This window comes from Frankliniella occidentalis, unplaced genomic scaffold (genome assembly GCF_000697945.3).
Source record: "Frankliniella occidentalis isolate FOCC.00 unplaced genomic scaffold, Focc_3.1 Scaffold49, whole genome shotgun sequence".
Taxonomy (NCBI): Eukaryota; Metazoa; Arthropoda; class Insecta; order Thysanoptera; family Thripidae; genus Frankliniella; species Frankliniella occidentalis.
This window is the reverse complement of record NW_026267179.1, coordinates 295,917-302,415: the sequence shown is the minus strand read 5'-3', so window position 1 is coordinate 302,415 and position 6,499 is coordinate 295,917. Positions and strand designations below refer to the sequence as shown.

The following is a 6,499-nucleotide window of genomic DNA, read 5'->3' as shown; positions in this document are numbered from 1 at the left end:
TGCGGAGGGTCTGGGCGCTGTTGAACACCATGCCGCATGGGACACACTCGAGCCGCGAGCGCCGCGCCGCCGCCATAGCCGTACACTGGAAAAGATTTCAGTTATTTTTACATGCACAAAAAAATCGCTTATTTAGCTCCCCCCCCCCCCCCTCTCTCTCTCTCTCTCTCTCTCTCTGCATGTGAGTGGTGGGCTTTACCTGTCAGCCTTCTCGCTCACTTGCAACAGCACGAACTCCTCGAGGACCTCGCGCGACGTGGAGTAGGAGTAGGAGCGCACACTGGGTGACCTGGCTGGAGGCTGCCCAGCGACTGCGGCCCAGGATTCACCTTGCTCTGGCCTTCTATTCAATGTCGCCGCTCAGGTAAATTTGGAAATGAGGGGAGAAGGGGGGGTGACCCTCCTACTGACCGGTTTGCCGCACCTGCCGACGCGCAGCTTATTGTCCTCGGAGGTGTGTGGGGGGGGGAGAAGCGGGAGAGACGACGAGCGACGGTCAGCGACCTCCTCTCCCTGCTGGCTCCTCAGGCTGGCGCCACAACGTAAAGTACAACAACAGCACATGCCACATGCGGCCAGAGACGGTCTCGACCAGCAACGCCGCCTACCTCAGCCGCCTTATTCTGATGTTCACACATCTCGGCTTAGGAGAAGCAGGGCAGCAGGGCGGCACACCAGACGCCAGGGCCAGGCCCGAGGCCCTGTCTGCGGCTGCCTGTTATTTGAGCGGCGCGCCGCCGGCGAGCTTCCGTCGAGAGTCGATAGCGGGGTGATAAGGCGAGATCACCCCCGCGAACAGGGAGCAAGAGGGAGGGAGAGAGAGGGGGGGGGGTATAGGGTGAGAGAGCGAGAGAGAATGCATCTGTATGACGCTTCCCTTTGCACTGCGCTATAACTGCGGCGCTCCGGAACAGGGCGCGAGGACTATCCCGTCTATCTGTCACTCACACCGATGGCTGGCGCTTATGCTGGGACCGAGCCGAGCCGAGCCGAGCCGAACCGAGCGCCGATGAAACTGTTATCACAAAGCTTCATTATTGCACTTGGCTCCCGTCTAGGCCCCGAGGCCATGGAGGGTGGGGGCAAAGAAACGGAAAGGGGGAGGGTGAGGGGAAGGGAGAGGACACGATGTACTACTGTGGTTTTGTAACCCAGACTGTAACCCCTGACTCTCAGACAACACACATAACTATACGAACAATATTGTTTTCACTGCAATCTACACCTTAAATCTACGTCTACGTACAAAACTAAATTCATGCCTGCGCGTGTATTGCAGTGTCCTGTTTGTCGTACCCGCGAAATTTACGAACTTCTCACGCTACAAGTAAAGTGTATAACTTGATGCTTGTCGCGACGCTTTCGATTAGTTTCGCTTCGCGCCCGCCGAAGTCCACACCCGCCAGCAGCCCCCAGTTTTGTAATCCCTCTCGCCCAGAAGCAGCTGCGCGCCCCCAGCTCTGGCCTCCACCGCAGCAGCACTCGCCGGCTGCCACGCACGCTAAAGTTTTTACAGAGGCCCCTGCATTCAGCTCCTGCACCTGGCGTACGAGTGTGAGTAGTAGGTGTTAGAGCGCCCATGTGCACGCGGCACGCGCCGCTAAGCTCCCCAAACTTGGCCCACCACCGCCGCTCTACCGGTTCAATCCCGGCGAGTGCGCCCTCCCCTCGTGGCCCGGAGAGCGCGGCTGAACTGGAGCTACCAGTCCCACCTACAGCCAAGGCCAGGCGAGGCGAGCTACCGACAATAAGCTCCAGAAAATGGGTTGCCACTTGCTACGACAGCGCTTCAGAAATGTGATTGAAACTTTGAGATTTAAGGAAGCGCTTTCACCCAATCAGTGCAGGACGGCCAAAAGACGTTCTTTACTGGACTGCATCATCCGCATCACCAGACGGCATCGCTCAACGCGCGGCCGCACTTTGCCGGCCAATCGTCTTTTTGCTATTCATTTTTCTTTTAAATTTCCCGCCCCTCTTTCCGCACGGCCGTCGTGGCGCCCCCGCCGTCCCCGATCGCTCATCATTGGCGAGGCGCGTCCAGGAGGGGCTCGGCACCCAGCTGGGCCCGCGGGGGCGCTTGAGGCCGAGTGCGGCCTTCCGCACCGAGAGACACTCGAGGGGGAGACGAGCAGCTCATCGCTTTCGCGACGCTTATTTTTATCTGGTCGCATCGCTTGAATAGAAGCAGCAGCACTCAGATCGCACCACTGTTAAAGGCGTCTCTTGGAATTCGTGAAAAGTATAGTCGTGAATTAAACTGCCAGAGCCTTTCGGAATTCCCCAACGGCCTCCGTACACTCTAAACGCATTGCGAGGTCGTCTAGATTGCCAAAGTTTTGGCAGTTGTTTTTTGACTGGTCACAATGTCCTTAAAAATGGATGTAGTAAAGGACATATCATTTGTCCTTTTTAAAGTCCCTTAAGATTTATAGTGTACAACGTTTTCAAGGAATTCCCAAGAGAGTGAATCTTTGGGAAATCCCCACGAACTTCTAACATTGCGGAGGTTATCGTTGATCAGAGAAGGGCGAAGGGGAGTTTGTTGGAACGGATCGCGAGGGAGCAAGGCGTGGACGTGGAGAGTAGACTGATGCAAGGTTTTTGACCTGACGTCTGGCTGGGCTACGCAGTAAACGACGGGTTGACGCAAGTCTCTCAAAGTGGAAAATGTGTCCAACAAACACACACTGGAAACGCAACGCAAGCGTTGAATGTTTCACACCCTGTCGATGTGTGAATGCCGATTCATACACTAAATAAGGTGTAAATTTTTCTTTGAAATTCACACGTTTGCAGGCAAGTGTACAAATAGCGTTCACCTACAAGTGTGCGACATTTACACACTCAGGTACCCTCCTGGGTACGCTATGACGCGTCAGCAGCAGCGCCGCTCCCGGCCCGGTAGCCTGCATCGACTTGTCGTGTGCTCCGCGGCCCTGGCGGGGCAGCAGCCCAGCAGCCCGTCGACCTGCTGACCCTCCTTCCGCCCCTAAATCCACTTGACGCTGATGGGCAGCTGGATGGCCGGCCCCTCGTCCTTACGCCCCAGCTCGCCTCGCCCGCTGCCATGGCCGTGAATTCGGATTTCGGGGATTATTTGACCTGAACCCCTCGCGAAGGGGGTGGGACTGCTGGACCGCTCGGGAGGGAGGGGCAGGAGGGGAAATCCGGGACTCTCTCTCTCTCTCCCTCCACACACACACACACACACACACACACACACACACACGCGACCTCTTCCACTCCCCTTCCTCGGCTGATCTAACTTCGTCACCCGCAGCTGCAGCAGCAACGCGCCCCCGCCCCCGTTAACTCGTCCCCAAGAGAAGCCGTCTCTCCAAACCAAGATTTCTTGTACCTGTGAGGGAGCTCGCCCCAGCACACCCCCTCGCACCCCTGTTGCACGCTACCCCCTCCACTACCAATACTATACGCTCCCGCCTGGACACTCGACGCGAAAGCGACCGACAAAACGAAATAAAAAGGGGGGTAAAAAAGGCGGACAAAAAAAAAAAAACTTTCCGCATAACAGCCAGAGGAGCGCGGCCGATGATGCTTCATTTATCAGCCCGTCGCCGATGGCCATCTCTCTCAGTACGGCCTGTTGGCACGGCCCCAGCAGTATTTCTCTCTCTCCCCGCCCCGTCGCTCGCGGCCCTCCTGCCCTCCTTGGCCCCCAGGAGTGCCTTTGCCGCTCGGAGACGATCGGTAGGAAGGAGCAGGAGGAGGATGCTGCAGCAACGTCATTAGGCCGCCGCTCACCGCCACCCAATGCATTTGTGGCGATCAGGGAGATCAGCGCGTGCGGAGCGCGGAGGGGAGGGAAGGGAAGGGGGCGCCCGCCGGGCATTTATCTCAATTCTTAGCCATCAGGGGGCCGATTTCCTAAGGCGCCTAAATTGGCGGCCATTCTCACGCGGCTAGTAATTAGCAGCGGGGCTTGGCGTGCAGCGGAGGGAGGGGAGGAAGGGGGATGCTGGAGGGCCATGGAGCAGGGCGCTGCAGCGGGAGCACGGGGGCGCATCGGGCGGGGCGGGGCGCGGGCTGCATCCCAAACGAGCCCGCGCCGCTGTACCGACGTATCTCCGGACCGAGACTCGAGCAGTTAGGCGGGGGAGGCTGCTCTAGGCCTCGACCTGGGCCTTGGGCGCCCTGCTCCTCGTCATTGCCCTCCGTGCACGCGCGCGGTGTCTGCCTCCTGCCGCCCTCTCCCCGTCAACCCCTCTTCCCCGCAGGCCCAGCGGCCTGTTTCCTGACTTGGCACGTTTAAGCCCCAGGGCCTATATTGTACTGCTAGGTGTAAAGTGCAGCCCGCGTGTTTAGAAGGGGAGAGCCGCTGCCCCACCCCCACCCCCTCTCGCTTCCCCGCTCCCCCCAGAGGACCTCTTCACCTCGTGAGAAACGATTCGCGTTTATTCGGCTTTTCCTTCGGCAATCGGCAGCTTGCCAACCGAGCGCCAGGCAGGCGGCCGCCCCCGGGACTTACACCCATTTGGAGAGGAGAACGGGCCGAACCAAACGGTAAGTTAGCTATTTCCATCCGTTTTGTTGTCTAGAAACAATTATGCCTCTCGTAGTTTTTGTTGTTGTTTTTTTTTTCCAAGAGAGGCCAGCGTTAAACGGGGCCAAATTGGCCTTTCCGTCACAAAGTTGCGTACACACTACACTTGTCGCCCCCTGACCCGTATCTATCTAGGTCACATCGCTTGCACCCTTCCCCCCACCTCTCCGGAATGACATCCCGCCTTATTACTCGCGACGCTGCTTCAAATTTCCCGCGCCGCATCATCCATCCACCCATCCATCCATCCATCTGTCTGTCCATCCCCGCCCCGCCTCGCCGCACACGCTGTCCGTCCCGTCGGCCAGAGAGCGCCAAATCGTGGACGGAAAGATGAGAAAAGTTAAAATGGGGCCCGTGAGCCGCGAGCTGCGGGGACGGACGGTGAGCCCGACCCTCATCGTCACCACCAACTCTCTACCTTTTCCCAGTTTTGTTATTCACACATTTCTCCGGTCCAAAAGAAAGTCCGTCCGTCATTTCGCTGCTCGCCACCTGCGCGGCGGAGGGCAACAAACATCAACAAGCAGGCCCGCGCCCTTCCGCCAAACGGAGTGGCCAGCTTCACATTCTTACGTGCTGTCGCTTCACTCTGTTAGAAAGCAAAATAATATCAATTATGTTCAAACTCATAATTTTGAAGACGAGTAGTAATGTCAATACCATTTCATCAAATGTAGTTCATAGTTGCTTTTAGTATACATACTGGCCAAAGAGGAAGATCCCCATCATCTTTTCTTGCAGTCAAAGGGCGGGATGAAAAAAAAAAAACACATTTCAATAAACCAGTATACGGTCAGCAGTGCCACTGCTGTGGGACTCTCGATAATTGACGCCTCCCGAACTGACGAGTGCAAAAGAGTTATAGCTATCAAAAAAGAAGCACGTTTCGCGTGCGAGTTTGGAGAACCGAGCACAACAGCAGCGAACGGACAGCGTATCCTCGCTGAGTGACGCGGCGACAGCTCGCGAAGGGTCCACATTATAAAAATGTTATCCATTTAAAACATTGATTGCCGAAGTGCGGGGCGTTATTTTTTTTGTGCCTAAGATTTGACATGGGACGTTGGTCATGCACCGAAGCCCATAATAAAATTCGCGTCAAAGTAAAAACAAAAAAAAAAAAAAAACACAGTCTGTCCATGATGTATCGTTTACTTAACCAAACGGTCCTATCCTGTCGATTCTTTCGGATATTTGCGCCGTTTTTCGACGGGCCCTCTCTGTGTCCATCTCTACTCTCGCTCACGTTACGTGGTTCCCCGAGGCGGGACGAGGGGCGGTGTCCCCCGTGCCCCCCTCCCTCACTTCATTTAACTTGACTCCGAAACTCCATTCAGGTCCTCCTGGCACCCCTGCTCGATTGCCCCCCTCCCTCCCCCTTCCTACTATAACCCTTGACTTTACTACCACTCCCCCCACAACCGCGCGCACGCAGCGGCCCCGCCGACAGCTGACCACAGCCTGCTCCCGCCAAAACCGCGAAAAGGTTGAGAAAACTTTTCGATTTTCCAGCCGCGCGCCATATAACCTGTCTGTCTGGCAGCTGGCGAGCCAAAACTCGTCGGGCGTCCGGTTGGCTGGCGTTCGGACCGGTATAGATTACCGAGGTCTAACCCTGCGCAAAGGCCTGCCATTTTCTTTCCCTCTAGTTCTTCTTTTTTCGTCTCCCCCCTCCCCTCTCTCTCTCTCTCTCTCTCTCTCTCTCTCCTGGCACACACCAACGTCGCATCCATTATGCCGAGGAGGACCCCAGGCCCCGGCACCGGCCCGTGCAGTGCAGCGTCGACTGATGAGGTTATTTACATCCATTAGCCCCGTGCGGGGGAATTCGCGGTGCGTTCAATAAGTGTCGTTGCATAATGCACGCGCACACGGGCGCACCGGCCGAACCAGAGAGAGAGAGAGAGAGAGAGAGAGAGAGAGAGAGAGAGA

The 6,499-nt window shown here is 56.7% G+C and overlaps 1 protein-coding gene across 4 annotated transcripts in view; it reads right to left on the bottom strand.

Moving 5' to 3' along the window:
• Positions 1 to 6,499, bottom strand: part of LOC113209147 (zinc finger protein 239-like) — a 51,975-nt gene that overhangs the window by 10,666 nt on the left and 34,810 nt on the right. The window contains exon 3 of one of the 4 annotated variants that reach the window (XR_008011109.1): positions 1 to 85. The exons of the other annotated variants lie outside the window; for them this stretch is intronic. The gene's annotated coding sequence lies outside the window, so the exon portion shown is untranslated. The remainder of the gene's footprint in view (positions 86 to 6,499) is intronic. 4 annotated transcript variants of the gene reach the window in all.